Raw genomic sequence first — 16,606 nt, forward strand, 5'->3', positions numbered from 1 at the left:
CACTTACAGGAGCTTCTTCCATGTTTAGGAATGCTCACTTCCCAAGGGATTGGTGAGAGTTTGCTCCAGAACCTTTTCCTTCCTGCTTCTCTCTGGGAGCCCCTTTCAAAGTGGCAACTCATACAGCTCAACAGCTATTTAGAAACAAAGATTTGACTCCAAGATGAGGCATCTTGGGGGATGAATTAAGCACCATACACAACAGGGTCTCCCCTCTGAAGCCAGCTTGACTCACTTACTATGAACTGCTGTCTCTTCCACTCTGACTAGCCAACCAGCTCACTCTGCACTCTGTCCCTAGAGGCCTTTCTGTCCTTTCAAATTGGGCTTCAAGTACGACTTGTAAACTTCTAAGCAAATCTACCTTGGGTGGGGTTGCCTGGGTGGCTGTTACAGAAGATGCTTATAGTAGGAAGTTTTCAAGCCAGCAGGTCTGGAATTCCTGTGCCCCTACTTACTGTCTGTGACCTTGAGAAGGTGATTAACCTCCCTGGACCCCAGTTTCCTTAGCTCTAAAGTGGGGATGATAATAACTCTCCATTTCTCTGAGTCTCTCATCTCACAAATCTGCTCCGCACTCTCCTTTCCTAAAACTATTCTTCCTTGACCCAACACTCTATCCTCTTTCTTTCCTTTCCCTCTTTTCCCTAAAGCTTTATCTGCATTCTTGTGCCCCATGTCCTCACTTCCCATTCCCTCCTCATCAGCCAGTGTTCTAGTAACAAGCAACAAAACCCACTCTAGCTAGTTTAAGCTGAAAAGAAATAAATGAAGGAGTCCTGTGGATCTTCCAGAAGCTTGAGGAAGGTCAGAGAAGACCTGGATCCTGAACATAGGGAGCAGTGCCCACAGCCCAGCATTGTCTATGCTGGAGGCTCTGCTAGCCCCAGGTGCTATGCCCTGAAGATTGACCCCCAAAGACATCCTCAGCTGAAAATGGATTCCACATGGCCTCCGTTTCTACCCCTCATTCCCTCCTCCATCCAGAGGCTCTCTGTTCTGGCTGAATGCTAGAGCCCGCATCACAGGACGGTACCCCAGCTGCAAGGGAGGCTGGGAAAGAAAGGCTTCTGACTTGCAGCTGAGAAATTGACCATGCATAGGAAGAGCTCTCAGAGGATGCTGGCCATCAAGACAAGCATTCTCCACATGTTCCCCCACTGGAGGCCCTCGGGTCTCTTCCATTGCTCCACTGAAGAGCTCTGGGGGGGCTCCAAGCTGGGCATCTCCTCTCTGTCCATCCATGTCCACTGTCCACCCTCCTCCAGAGGCGGACCTGGAGGACCTGCATCAAACTGCTGCCTCACTTGCCTACAGTTGGGTTTTCCCAATAGGGAGCTTTGGTTGGAGATGAGAAGGGGAAGTGAGATCAGGGATTATCTCCCCTGCTCCCTACCTGTGGGGTCTCAGCAGGCTTGCTTTGTCCCTCTGCCCACTTCACAAGCCTGTCAGACAGCTCTCTCCACTCACTTCTCCCTGTCTCCAGGCTTGTTAACCTCTCCCTCTTCTTGGTTCCTCTGCTCAGGGCAGTGACCACTCATGCTATTTGCTGTTATCCCTCCCAGGGCACTACATCCTCCTCGAGGCTCTCCCTACATCATGGCCACTGTCCTAAAAACCCTTTATTAAATCCTCCTGAAGTTTCCAAACTTAAGAGTGCCATCTTGCTCCTGCCAAGACCCTGAAAGAGTGCCACAGTAACCTCCGTTTTGCCAGGGCCAATGGACCCCTTTCTCTCTTGATCTTCTTTGGCCTCTTGGCTGCCTTTGACATTGGGGCAACTTCTTCCTCGATAGCCTCTGACCCATTGGATTCCAACTTTCTGGCTGTGTCTGTTTAGTTTCCCTCTGGGTGTCTCCTCTTCCATCTACCTCCTGAGAATGGCTGTTCCCCAGGGATTCTGTTTATGGATTTTCCCTCTTTTCTCTTGACTTGATCTCCATAGCTGAGATCATCCACCCTCCCCCTTTTTTTTAACCTCATCTCTTTACATCTCCTGATGTCATACCTCCAGTCTTTTGCCTGAGTTTGATTCCAGGTACCTACTGGAAGCACCCATCTGGATGTCACTTTAAGTATCATCAACTCAACTAAATCAGAAGTGATTCATCACCCCCTCTCACTAGTATCCACTTTTCTCCCTGTGTTCCAAGTCTTAGTTGAAGGCAACACCACCTGTTCAGTCACCCAAGTCAGCAGCCAGCAGGCTCTTCCTTCTCGCTCCCCGGGATTTTCCATCTCTTTTCCTTCTTAAGTGTTTCTTGAGCCAGTCCTCTCTTTCCCAACCCTACTATCCGTGCCATGATCTGAGACCTCATCGTATCTCGGGTGATAGATAGTAGCTTCCTTTCCAGCCTCTTAGGTTTCAATCTTGCCCAGTGAAAGCCACTGCCCCACTTTTAGCCAAGGTTATGTTTCTAAAATGTGAACGAACTATGTTAGATTCTGCTGGAAGCCCTTCAGTCTTCTGCAGGATTGAACCCGAGCTCCTTTGCCAGGCCCACAAAACCTTTTATGGCTTCATCCCTGCCTACCTCTTCAACCTCAAGTCATGCCTCACTCCCTGTCTCCATGGCCAGGTTCTTAATAAATTGATTGGCTTATACTTTCAAACACAAAATGTCCTGTTCCACATGTCCATGACCTTGCTTATGTGATCGCCTCTAACCCAGAGGGCTGTTCCCCCTTTTAATCATTTCCTCAGCCTTCAAGCCTGTGTCCTTTCCTCCCGGGCTGATGTTTTAAGTGTGGGGACCATGCATTCCATCTTTGCATTTATCATTCATATTGATTTTTTTTCCTTTGTGTCTTATCACTCCCACTAGACTATAATCTTCCTAATGGCAAGGATTGTCCCTTAATCATTTCTAGCACTTTGTGTCTGGCACATAAATGTGTATTGATCTGAATTGAGTAGAAAGTATTGGATCAGCTAGGTGGCAGAGTCTCTGAAAGCCCTGATATCCTGAAGTTTGGGGGGATAGGATCTACAAGGAGACCTTTCTGTTTATACTTAAAGGTGGATTTCCTGGAGGGCTTCCTGGGAAATATACAAGCCCAAAGCGCCTCCCTTCTGATGAAGAACTCTTAGGGCTGTGGACGGCAGCACACACCTCTTAAAAAAGAATCAAGTTCTTACCACTGGCCTGGAAATTCTCTCCAGCCAGAGTTAGAACCACTGGCACTGCCCATCTTCTTGTACTCTGCCTTTCCAGGGATGCCCTGGATCTTAGTTCTTCTCCTTTGAAATTTTACATGTTTTCCAGGTTGGAGGAGGCCATCAAGCATTGAGACCCAGAGGGTTTAGGAGTCAGACAGGCCCAGCTTGAAATCTTCTTACCAGCGTTGTGACCTTGGCGGTTCACTGAGTCCCTGAACTATTTCCTCATCTCTCAGATGGGGGAGATAATTATAACACCCAGATCATGGGGTGGTTGTTAGGATTAAACGAGACCAAGTGAGAAGGACGTCATGCAGTTAGCTCACTGCCTGGCACAGAGGCTCTCACGTAGGCTTCATCCAAATCTTGCCTCCTCTGAGAACTCGTTGGTGACTCAGAACCAGCCCACAATAGTTTTCCTCCTCTGAAGCATGTGATGAGTCCCAAACACTCATCCTGGCATTTAACCATTCACCACTTCTGAGTATTCATCACCCCCCGACGTGCAAACCATGCCTATCTATGTTGTCTGTCTGGTCTCCCCTACTAGGTTTTAAGCCACTTGAGGACAAGGATCATGAAGGAAATAGACACCCCTACAGAAACTTTGGGTTCAGTTCCCAACCACCACAATAAAGCGTATATTGCAATGAAACGAGTCATGCCCATTTTTTGGTTTCCCAATGTATATCAAAGTTATGATTATACTATACTGTAGTCTGTTGAGTGTGCAATAACATCATGTCTGAAAAAACAATGTACAGACATTAATTTAAAAACACTTCATTGCTAAAAAATGTTAACCTTCATCTGACAATGCAGGGTTGCCACAGATATTCAATTTGTACAAAATGGAACATCTGCTAAAGCTTAATAAGTTGAAGCACAATAAAACGAGGTACTTTATTGAGACAGTGTGTGTACAAAGACATTGCATGTCCCTTTCTCTCCTTTAATCAAACACCTTTAAGCACCCACTCAAGGCTGCAGTGGGGAGGGCTGCTTATTGAGGAGATCTGAGTGTCTTGAACTAGGTGGGGGAGGGAGGTGTAGAGGGGAGGAGGAGGGACACCCTAGAGAGTCCATTTGTGGAAATGTTAATTCATCCTCTTTTGTTAACACTGGGTACACAGGGTGGCCTCCTACTCCTGGCATCTGAAAAGTAATGCCCTCATAGAGCCCAGCTCCCGGAGAGGAGGTGCCAGCAGCTAACTGTTTATCCCAGAATGTTGCTGAGAGAACGCTGGTGGTTTAATGAGTTGGGATCCAGGGAGCTAAAGAAGGCTAAGTCCCCACTGGAGACAAACAGGACCTGGGGTGGCCTCCACCAACATCTGCCTGTGTGTGTTTCTGCCATACTAGGTCCCAACTTGAACTAGATGGGGACACAGAATAAGCCTCCCTCATTGGAACAGGCGTTCCCCCCGCTCTGCCTGGGCTGGTAAAATCTGAGCACGAAGGAAGGCTCCCGTCTCTTCCAACAGGAGAAGTGGGAGGGGAGGTCAACACTAGCCCGTGTGGCCATGTGGACTTGTTCTCCCGCTGTCCCTGGGCCAGAGACAGCGCCCTCCTGTTCTTCCGGAGGCCCCTTTCTGGTTTGGACCCAGGGGGACAGGGCGGAGCTTGGAAACTCAGCCTCCCCCACACCCGCCCATAGCTTAGGATTCCTCCTGCTCTAGGCAGTAGGTCATCACAGCCCCCACTTTCCCTGATAGTCACAGCTGCGTTTGTCACGCCGGTGGCGGACAGAGCCTCCCACGCACCTTAACTGGATGTGAAGTTAATTCAGGTATAAACGTGAAGGCTTAATGAGAAGAGAGCTCTGCAGATTAATTATGCCTCTTTTTTTTTTTTTTTTTTGCCAAGGCAACTGCATGCTCCCCTGCAGCCAGCCACCATTGCCCCTTGGCCCTAGCTACTCTCCCGTGCCTTCCTTGGGAAAAGGCCAGCATGTGTCCTCCATGTTTAAGTGGTGACAGTGACTGAGGACTGGGGCAGAATAAGTGGGTATTAATTATGGTGTTTGGGAGAAGGAACCTGCAGGGTAGGTGTACATGGAGGTGGGCATGCACTGTACTCTTGCAGTCAGATTATCAGGCCCTTCCCCCTGGCTCTGCAAACCTTCCAGTCTTCTTTGGCTTTCTTTGACCTCACCTGTGCGAGGGGATTTAAAGAGCTCTAAAACATGCTCCTATCCTCAAGATGCTGAAGGACCTTTGGGACTTGTTAATATCACCATTGGCTTCTATGATGGCTCAGTGGTCAAGAATCCACCTGCCAATGTAGGAGACGTGGGTTGGATCCCTGGGTCAGGAAGATCCCCTGGAGAAGGAAATGGCCACCCACTCCAGTATTCTTGCCTGGGAAATCCCATGAACAGAGGAGCCGGGCAGGCTACAGTCCATGGGGTTGCTAAACAGTCAGACATGGATGAATGTAAACAAGAACACAATATCTTCATCATCATTACCATTGATTTACTGAGCATATCCTATGGCAAGGCACTGTACTAAGCACAATGGATACTTTAATTTCATCTTGTTAGTAATCCTAGGGAGGAGGTGCTCTCGTCCCCATCCCCATTCTAGGGATTAGAGGCCTAAAGAAGTAAAAGTAAACTCTCCATGGCTGTACAGCTAGATATCAGCAAAATGGGCTTTGATTGTCTTCCTTCTGATTCTGAGCTGTTATGCTGCCCAGTCTATTAGCTGCCTTTAGAAAGGCACCAACCTAGAGATGGAAATAGCCAGCCTCACATCTTAGGCAGGAGTGTGTCATTCTGCAGACGGCATGTGATGCTTGGAAGTTCTAAGCAGGAAGATTGCAGCAGGCTGGGGTGGGCAGCAAGCACGTCCTGCTTTGAGGTAGTTTATTAAAAATCTTAAAGCTGGCTTCCTTCTTTCCCCACCTCCAGGATGGGCAACTTTTCCTTCTCACCTTCTCCACCATGAACCCACCCTAGGAATCCACATTTCTTCTGTGACAGAAGAAGGTGGCCCAGCCATTTCCCAGGACCTGCGGAAGGAGTCTGCAACCAATAGGCTCTTCCCCATCCAAGTGGGGAGTCCCATCACAGGTGGCAAGCCTGTCATGCCATGGTTGAGTAGAAATGACCTCCATGCCCTCTGGCCCCCTCCCAGAGCAGATAGAACAGAGAGAAGGCCCACGAATCTGACTGGCTCTGCAGGTTGTGTCTGAGGTACCGAGCTTCTCTGTCTGTTACAACAGGAATTCTGCAGGGGCTGTCAAATCAAGGGACTTTTCTCCCCGGAGCTGCAATTGTGTGCTCCACTTTCATCCAAAGAGCATCCAGGGATGGCGACTGCTGCTCAGACATTGCATGGAAGTTTTGAGGGCAGCTGGCACCATCACCAAAGGGACCTTTCAAACCGGAGAGCCACAGACTGCACAGGGAGGTGTGTGAGGAGGGCAGCTGGTGGCGGTCAGGGGCCCAGAGATGTTCAGAGACAAACTCAAGGTCACAGAGTAAGTCAGCAGAAGCAAAGCCCCAAATCTGCATTTCTGGGCTCCCAGGGCAGGCCTTGCTCCACAGAGTTCCTGCTCACCTCCACCCTTGGCCTCCCTGGGTGTGACTGCAGCCCAAAGAGCCCTGAGCAGGATGGAGGAGCAGAGGGGCTACTCTGAGGTGGTGAATGTGTCCCGTTCTGGCCACCGAGGTTTGCCACCTGCCTGTTAGGTGCCGGGTGCTAGGGGAAGTGAATGCTCTCTTTTAATCCACAGGACCATGTCGTGGGCAGATGACTGACACCATCTCCATTTTAAAGATGTGGAAAGTGAGGCTTCAAAGGATGGGTTGACTTGCTTAAAAGCACCCAGCATAAGTGGCAGGACCTACAACTGGGAGTGTGAAGAGTATAGGGCACCTGTTTGAAGGGGTGGCTCCAGCTTCATCTGAAAATATTTCTGGGGCAGCTACAGTCTGCCAGGAGCTTCCCACATAGCACAGTGGAAAAGAAGCTGCCTGCTAATGCAGGAGATGTGGGTTCAATCCCTGGGTTGGGAAGGTCCCCTGGAGTAGGAAATGGCAACCCACTCCAGTATTCTTGCCTGGAAAATTCCACGGACAGAGGAGCCTGGTGGGCTATAGTCCTAGGTGTCATGAACAGCTGGACACAACAGCACACACACCACCATGGTGTGCCAGGCAGCCCACTGATGCCTGGGGGACACAGCGGTGAGCAAGACAGACGGGATCGCAGCCTCACGGAGCCCACAGCTCATGGGCGGGTGAGTGTGCCGCAAGCGTTTTGTCTAGCTCCAGGTTCCCACAGCGCTGTCTGGTTCTGCACTCGGCTGCAAGACAGCCCGGCCTGAGGCATTACTAGAATCAGCAACGCTAAGACCTCACTCCAGACCAATGGAACCTGGCCTCTGGGGAGAAGTCTGGGCGTCTTTGTGTTCCGCAAACTCTCCGGGTGATCACCTCTGACCGCAGGTGGAGGACCACTAGTGGACAGCAGCCATGACGGCACTTGAACAAAGCCAGTTGTGTCTTAAAGGAAAGAACTCGGGGGTGGGGTGTGGTGGCCATCAAGAGTCCACCTTTCGAGGAGCAGTGCCCCTTGGGGAGGAGGAGTATAGGGCTGAAAGGACTGGCAGGGAGACCCCAGACACACGTCCTGAAGGCTGACCCAGATGACAGAATGGCGGTGGCGGAATGATAGATTAATATGAATGATGTCAAGGTTCCCAGCTGTCATCTGCCTGGGAAGATTTTATTTATTCCAGTTTCTAAAGAGGGGCCTTTTGCTAGCGTGCCTTGAGATTTAGGTGTAAAATTTAAAGCACTAATTAAAATACATAAAACATGGCATGGAGCAATTAGAGTGGCAGGAAGAGGCATAGAGAAGCCTCATCAGTCCTGAGTGTTTGCGAGTGGGAAGAGCCCAGTGTCCTAGGAAGTCAGTGCCTTGCCCCAGACATTGAAGGTCAGGAGTGAAGAGGTTGTGGGTGAAGAGAGATCAAGAGATGAGAAAGATTTCTGGATGCCTTTCCAGGCCCCTGAGACCAGCTGGTGCTACCTGAAGAGAGGTTCCAAGCTCTTCACCTGTGTCTTTGTGATAAAAGCCCTCTACTTAAGCTAACTCGGTGGGTTTCTGATCCTTACAGTGAGTTTTTCTTTAAAATACTTGCCCCTACTTCCCTGTCAAGTTTTTAGGATCAAATCAGATCATGTATTTGAAAGCGCTCAGTGACCTGGAAGGAACTGTAGCAATTAGGAAATATCTGGAAAACAGTTCTAAGCTTAAATGTAATCAATGGATTGCTGCAAGGAGAACTCAGAGGCAGGAGGACTTACTGTGGGGAGAGTTTAATTAAGGGAGCTCTACAGAGGCAGCAGTTGTGCACAGAGATCTGTGGAAGGTGTGTGATACAGATGGCAAGAGAGAGAAGGAAGACCTGCAGGCAGGGGAAACAGCATAAGCAACAGTGTAAAGAATTGTAGGGTCAGGGGATGGCAAGCGGGCTGCTGGGGCTGCCTGCTAGCAGGGATAGATTGGGGAATTCCAGTGAGTGGCTGCTTTCTGTATATACTGGGCACTAGGAAGCGGGAGACCTGGGTTCAATCCCTGGGTTGGGAAGATCCCCTGGAGGAGGGCATGGCAACCTGCTCCAGTGTTCTTGTCTGGAGAATCCCCATGGACAGAGGAACCTGGCAGCCTGCAGTCTATGGGGTTACAAAGGACTGGACACAACTGAGCGACTAAGTGCAGCACACAGAACGCCTTTGGAGGTTAAAGCAAAAGGAATCTGATGGATTGGTTGGAGGCAGGACGGGAAATATTAATTAAGAAGTCAGTGTAGTTTCAGGGAGGGCTTCCCAGGTGGCTTCCTGGGTTGGGAAGATCCCCCGGAGAAGGAAATGGCAGCCCACTCCATTATTCTTGCCTGGGAAATTCCAGGGACAGAGGAGCCTGGAGGGCTACAGTCCATGAGGTCGCACGAGAGTCGAACATGACTTAGCACACATGCACTGTCATTCCAGGGAGTCTGGAAAAGCATTCCGAAAGAGAGATTTCATGAATGGAGAGAACCAAAATTAGGCCACAGGCTGGACACGGGGCACTCATTCATTCGTTCAACAAGGTCTGATGAGTACCTACTATGCTGAACATGTTCCAAGCAGATGTGATTCAGAGGAAGTGAAACAGGTGTGGTTCCTGCCCTGCTGCAGCCTGGTTAGGCGGATGGACATTAATGCAGCAATGATACTAATCATTAAGTGATTACAAATGGTGAGAAGAACCTGCTACAGGGCTTGACCAAATCGGGGAAAGGATGGAGGTGCATTAGGCAAGGCGTCCCAGAGGAAGTGATCTTTCCCTAAGACGCAAAGTTTAAGTAGTTTTCTAAGTGAAGAGTAAGTTGAGACACTCTTCAAGTTATGAGAACAGAAGCCTGGAAGTGGCTGGAACACAGAGAGAGCTAGGACTGGGGGATGCCTTCGTGAGGGAAGGGTCTGGGTAGGTGGTGGGGCCTTCAGGGCTTGTACGAAAGAAAGATTTTGGTCTTGATCCTAAAACAGTAGGAAGCCACAGGAGCATGGGAGTAGGGAGGAACGTGATTGGATTTATGATTTTTGAAGTTTGCTCTCCATGAAATGTGGGAAACAGCTAGGAGTGGGTCAGAAGAGAATTCTGGGAAGCCAGTTAAGAGGCTTCGGCTGCAAGCACTGGAAACCAACCCTGATTATCTCAGGCACAAACAGGCTGATTGGAACTAACTAGGGGACTCATGGGCTTCCCTAGTGGCTCAGCTGGTAAAGAACCCCCCTGCCAATGCAGGAGGCACAAGAGACTTGGGTTTGATCTCTGGGTTGGGAAGATCCCCTGGAGAAGGAAATGGCAACCGACTCCGGTATTCTTACCTGGAGAAGCCCATGGACAGAGGATCCTGGAGGGCTACAGTCCATGGGGTTGCAAAGAGTTGGACACAGCTGAGTGCACAGGTGCATGCATGTGTAATCAGATGATAAAGGGACTCAGAACTGAGAAGGCTCTGGGAACCTTGGTGACTAGTTTGGTCTTAAGCTCCTAAGACTCCCCTTCTCATTCTGTCCTCAGGGCTTTCACCCACAGGGGACATGATTGACAGCTACTTTGGTCTTATCTTTACATTTACTACCAGAAAAAAAGAGAAAATTCAAGGAAGGTTCTGATTGGGTGACTTGTATGCATGGGGGGGTCTAATTTTTGTGACTTGGAGACACACTGGAGGGACTCCTGGGGTTAACAACCTCACAAAAAGCAGATGGAGTCTGGAAAGAGCAACCCCCTAAAGGCAGTGTTGAAGGACAGAGGGATTTGCTGCCAGAAAATGGCAGAAGGGAGGCGGTAGGACTCAAGGGAAATGGATCCTTAATGCAGACGCTGTTGCAATAATCTAAATGGGGAGAAGCCCCAAGAATGGTTTTATCTTTGAAGGAGGATGGGAGGTAAAGAAATTTTTAAGCTACCACATGCCAGATATTTAGGGCATTTTCCTTATCTTCACAAGAGCCCAATGATCTAAGACTCATTTCACAGATGAGAAAGCTGAGGTTTGGGACAGGTAGGGCAGCTTACCTGAGATCACACAGGCATTGGGTGGCAGAGCTAAATTGATCCCAGGACTTTAGGGTAGATCCTCCCATGCTATCTTGTATCTCATGTGTAGTCTTCCTGGGAAGTAAATTTGGGAGAAGAAAATAAAATTGGGTGTTGACTCCATGGAACATGCACAGCGTTAGTCATTCAGTTGTGTCTGACTCTTTGTGACCCCATGGACTGTAGCCTGCCAGCTCCTCTGTCCATGGAATTCTCCAGGCAAGCATACTGGAGTGGGGAGCCACTCCTTTCTCCATGGGATCTTCCCAACCCAGGGATCAAACCCGCGTCTCCTGCATTGCACGCAGATTCTTTACCATCTGAGCCACCAGGGAAGCCCCTCTAATCATGGGGACACCAACTAAAGAGATAAGCTTTGGAGACAGGTTGAAATCCAGACTGCCAGAGAGGATGACGGATCCAGGCCAGATATGAAGGTGAGAAGGCACCCTTGCAGACCTCCAGACGCATGGGTCTCCCATTAACGTGGATCTCTGGGGGCCTTCTCTCTCAATTCTCTTCCCTCCCCCCGGACATGCTTACCCAACTGGTCCACCTTTTGCTGGTCTTCTAATTAACAAAAGAGCCAATTGTTTGATTTTTTTCCAAATTCATATTTTAGGAAAGGAAGCAAGATGATTTTGCATAGGTTTGTCTGATTGCTGGATTAGCAGGCGCCTTCCAACTTCTTAATCCTTATTTAATTTCTAGATCAACCTGGTTCAGCTCAACAAAGCCTACACCCAGGAAATTCAGGAGAAAAGCTGCATTTTCAGGAGTTAAGCGCTGGTATTGTACTCATTCTTCAATGTGACCAGATTGTGCCTGAGTCTGTAATGAGAGGGACAGGCTGACAAAGAAGTGAGCTACCAGGTACAAACCCGAAGAGCAGAGTCTGAATGTTGGAAATAATGCTTCGGAGAGATGGAGTGGGGCTGGGGCTTGGGAATGGAGCCAGGATGAGAGTGAGTGGATTAAGCGCCCTGAGACCAGGGAGCCTCGGGTTGAAGCAGAGACTCACATCATATCGAGGGTCCAGGCAGGAAAAAGAGGTCACATTCAAATTGGGTACTTTCAAGAGAGTTTAACAAATGGTCCATTTAGAGGTAAGGACAGGATTCAGAGAAACCAGAGTGGGCTAGTATCCGGGGTTATCCCCACTCCTAGATCTGAAGGGGCAGCAGGAGGTCAGAATCACCAGGACCCAGAGGCAGAGTGAGTTGTGTGGAGGACCACTGCCTGACAGGTGCTGTGACCCCACCCGGTGGGGCCCAAGAGATGAGCACCCCAGTCTCCCAACCCTGAACTCTCGCTGGTGTTATTCATTGACCAAAGCCCACTGGAAGCCCGGGAGCAGGGGGCCCCTTGAGGAGTTCCCCGTAGAGCAGTCTCTTGGGGTGCAGACGGGGAGGCAGGAGTGAGAAAGAGAGGGGCAACAGGAGATGCCCAGCATGGATCTGCATAGTCACGTTCTTGTCCTCTCTTGCTGAACATTTGGCTGTGGGCAGCGGAGAACGAGCGATGGGTGGGAGGGGTGGGGGCCAACCTTTAGCCTCAGCCTTCGCTGTCTGAGCCTGGCCTCCCTCTTTTTGCCCTTTCCTGGCCGTGTCTCCATGCCCTTTCCTTCTCTCCTTACCTTCATCAAAGCTTGCTTGTCTCTCGGGGCTCATTAAGTAAGGGGAACTAGTCTGACAGACTGAACCTGGTTTGAACATATTTTCCCTTCATGTTCATACAGAGAAGAAGCAACACACAGACTGGGACCTGCCTCAGACCTCAGAAGAGTTTGGACGCAGCTCCTCTGAGGATGGGAAAAATCAACCTATTTCAGGTATATCAGGCCTGCCTCGCCTTGGCTCTCATCTTGTCCAGGCTCTGAGGAGCTGATGGAGCAGGGCAGCCTTTGCACATGCTCCTGTCACACTCTTAACTCATTCAGTTTGGTGGATTCTGGTCCTTCCCTGCCCCTTTCTTCCAGGAAGCCTTCCTTGATTACCCACCTGCATTGTTTGCCTCTACTCTGCAAGCCCTCATCATTCACCAGTTCAGGTTATTCCTGGATGTGGCTCTGGCAGCACGTGCTACAGATTTCCCAGACTGCAATCATTCCCAAGGAGAGGCTCTTTGGAATCTCCCCTAGTTCTCCCTCTAGTATCTGTACCACCTCAGCCAATGTCTCTGGGACACGTGTGTGGTGAAGGGGAATGCAGAATCATCTTAGAATCATCTACATAGACTTCAGAGAAACGTTGCTGAGAAGTAACTTGTAATATGGGCTCTCCACGTGGCTCAGTGGTAAAGAATCCACCTGCACTGCACGAGATGTGAGTTCGATCCCTGGGTTGGGAAGATCCCCTGGAGAAGGAAATGGCAACCCACTCCAGTGTTCTTGCCTGGGAAACTCCGTGGACAGAGGAGCCTGGTGGGCTATAGTCCATAGTGTCTCAAAAGAGTAGGACACGACTTAGCAACTAAACAACAATGACAAGTAGTATATTCAGGGTCCCATGGTTCTGGGAACAGAGAGAGACCACTGAACCAGGGTCCCGTTCCGATTTTAGAAGCTGAGACTGTTAGACTTGGAAAGAAGCAAAGAAATCACCTAGCCCCATGAGTTGCACTAATTTTTAGCTGTTGCTGCTGCTAAGTCGCTTCAGTCGTGTCCGACTCTGTGCGACCCCATAGACGGCAGCCCACCAGGCTCCTCCTTTATTTTGCACAAGCATAATCTTTTATTTCCTACAAACATTCCAATAGATCACAGATAAAGAGCAGCTGCTTTCATTGAAGAGATGTAGCAGTTGGAGCTCCAATCACACAGCCTCGGATGGTCCCGAGGCCCTGGAGAACCAAGAGCTCTATGTGACACAGGCCAAAGCCCCCAGATTGTCCAACCCCAGTGTGAACACAGAGGCAACAGAGGGGGTGCCTCACCTGAGCAGGTTACTGGCAAAGGAGTGATGGGCGTTCCCAGGCTGGCAACATTCCTCCCCCAACCCTTGCTTCCTCTGAATGTCCCCACAAGGCACCACCCCGGGGTCAAGATCGTCTCCCTTGGTCATCTTTGGCTGGTCCTCTCCCTTGCCCGTCAGACGTGTTCCAGGAAGCCAGGTGTGGGGGTGCAGAGCACAGCCTGTGAAGCTGGGCCAGGCCAGTGGGCGGTGCTGGACACCCAGCCCACTAAACCCCAATTGCCGAGCCATCCAGTTGCCAGCTGGCCTGGGGCTTTGAGGGTCACAGAGGGCCCAGGCCAGTTCCTCTCCTGTCCTCTGATGGGCCCTTTCCTCGCTCCCCTCTCCCGGGAGCTTCGTGGTGGCCTCTCTGCTCGGGTCCCTCTGCCCTCCCACCACTCCTGTGTGCAGTCCCATTAGCATGCGGGGCCCGTGCTGGCTGGCTCCTCATATTATTTGCACAGGTTAAGTATTCCTGATAAGGCTTCTCAAATCAGAGTGCTGAAATGAACTTAATTAGAACTCGGAATACTCCAGGTAGAGATAAAAGGCAGTGCATCCAGGTCTCTGAAGCAACAAACTGGGGGTGGGGAGAGGAGCATGGAGGAGCAGGTGAGGGAACCTGGTCCCACGCCAGGATGAAACACTTTCCTGTGCAGAAATGGGGGAGATGTGGCCACCTGCACTCTTCACCCCACTACCGTCCTCTCTCACTGCGCTCGAACTCTGACCCTCTCCCTACAACGTGGATGTAGAGTCCACACTTGGGACACAAGCAGCCCAGCTGTGAGGGGAGGGGCTGGGCTGCAGGGCACGAGGGGCAAAGAGAATTCCATCTGTAAAACGAGGGTAGATATCAGAACCCATCTCAAAGAATGGGCTGGGGTTTATATGAGTCATATGTGTGAAGAGCAGAGAAACTCCTGGTACATGATAGGCATTCAATAATAAATGCACAGGTATTATAATCATTAGTGAACTGTGCCTTGTCCTGTTTAGTCTGTGTGTGTGTGTGTGTGTGTGTGTGTGGTGGGGGGAGGATGTTCATTCCACGTGTGCCTCTGCACGAAACGATGCATCTGCAGGTGACCACACCAGACCTCAGAACCCATGTGGAGGGCTCTCATTGAAAATGCCTCTCGTCACCTCACCATCCGCCTGGACGACCACCTTGACCTTTGCAATCTTGTCAAATCAGAGGACAAGAAGGGCTTTGTGGGCAGATGGCAGATGCCAGCCTCAGCTCACTGGAGTTGGCACATCAGGGATGCAGCTTGTGGAGCCGGAAGGATGAGGCCCTCTGCTGCCTGGAGGGATGGGGAGAGGATTGTGGGCCCCGCGGGACCCTGTGCCAGGCTCAGCATACGTGACCCTGCGGGACCAAACCTCCTGGCCTCTTGGCATCAGCATCCCTGGGCCAGGCCTACTATGAACCACTAGGGGGACTGAATCTGGAGATGTTGGCAAGGGGGCCTCCAGCTGCTCGGTGACCTGCAGAAGCATGTAGAATTTAGAACTCATAGGCATTAGAGAGCCATTTCCATTGTAGAAGAAAACTGTGGCTTAGAGAGGGGGAGTTATTTCCCCAAAATCTCAGAGCTCGAGTTCAACACAGATCTCCCAATTCCATTCTTTGGGCAAGAACAACCTCTTCCAACTTCCCAATAAAAATGGATGCCTCGGTAAGGACAATGACCCTAACCTTTGTTTAGGGCTTTACAGTTTATAACACCTACCTAATCTGTAATGGGGATGTTCTTTCACAGATATGAAATCAATGCATTTTAATTTCCTCACTAAATTGCATTCTCACGCAGCCTTCCTCCGTCAAGGCTGAGCCGTGAGTCTGTCAGCCCCATGAAGGAGAGGGTGAGTTTACTCTGAACAAAGACTCCATGGTCTCCAGACTCTGGAGAACCCAGAGGGATTTGTGGCTCATGCACTGTGACCCTGGCAGGTAACTTCTCTACGCTGGGCCCTTTTCATCTGCACCAGGGGCTGTTCCAAGGCCTCCTTCTTAGAGCAGCTGTGAGGTCAGCAGTGTCTGGTGCTGAGTACGTGCCTCACACCTGTTGGCAAGCCTGGAGGACACAGTCACAGAGCTTCACCCAGGGGACATCCATCAGACAGCATGGGGATCCTATTCATTCCTGTCCTGGGGATCTTCAGGGGGCAAGGGAGCTGAAGATAAGTGGGTGGGCAACGAGACCCTCAGCTGATCTTTCTCCAGGCTGAGCTCCCCAAGGAGAAAGGCATTCAGGGTGAGGGAAGGAGACACTGAAAGTAGAGGGGAGTCTGATCCTCTTCTCCTCTGGGGCTTGAGAAGGTCATCACCTCCAGGCTGCTCCTGCCCTGATGGCCGGTGGCTGTACTGAGGTCAGCCGGGTGACGGAGGGCAGGAGTTTGGGTCTCTGAGCACCCCTGAGCTCCTGGGTGCCGGAAAGGGAGCCCAGATGCTTCTGCTTATCCTGAAGTTATGTGAGTCTGATGGAGGAGTTTCTTAGAGGGTTCAGGGAAGACTGCAGGGTTGGACCTCGGAGGATCCTCAGCACCAACAAGAGACAAGATGGGACCAGTTCTATATGGAGTTCTAGGAGGGCCCAGCCCTGCTGGAGGGGAGAAAGAGTGGGAAGTTTAGCAGCCTCGACCATCGGCAGAGCAATCCTGCTGAACACCTAGGGTAGAATGCATCACCCCATCTTGCTGGGTACCAAACCGCACATGCACAGACTGGCTTGAGGCCAGAGGTGGCCTTTTTTCCCAGCGTCATGCGGGCCACTGCCCATCCACATAGTTGCCATCCTGGAGGGCACATAGAAAACAGAGAGGTCAGCACTTTGTCCACCAGAAACTGCGTAGTTCCTTTAAAAGGCTGTTGAAATTATTGA

The sequence above is a fragment of the Bison bison genome, unplaced genomic scaffold (genome assembly GCF_000754665.1).
Source record: "Bison bison bison isolate TAMUID 2011002044 unplaced genomic scaffold, Bison_UMD1.0 scf7180017864487, whole genome shotgun sequence".
NCBI lineage: Eukaryota > Metazoa > Chordata > Mammalia > Artiodactyla > Bovidae > Bison > Bison bison.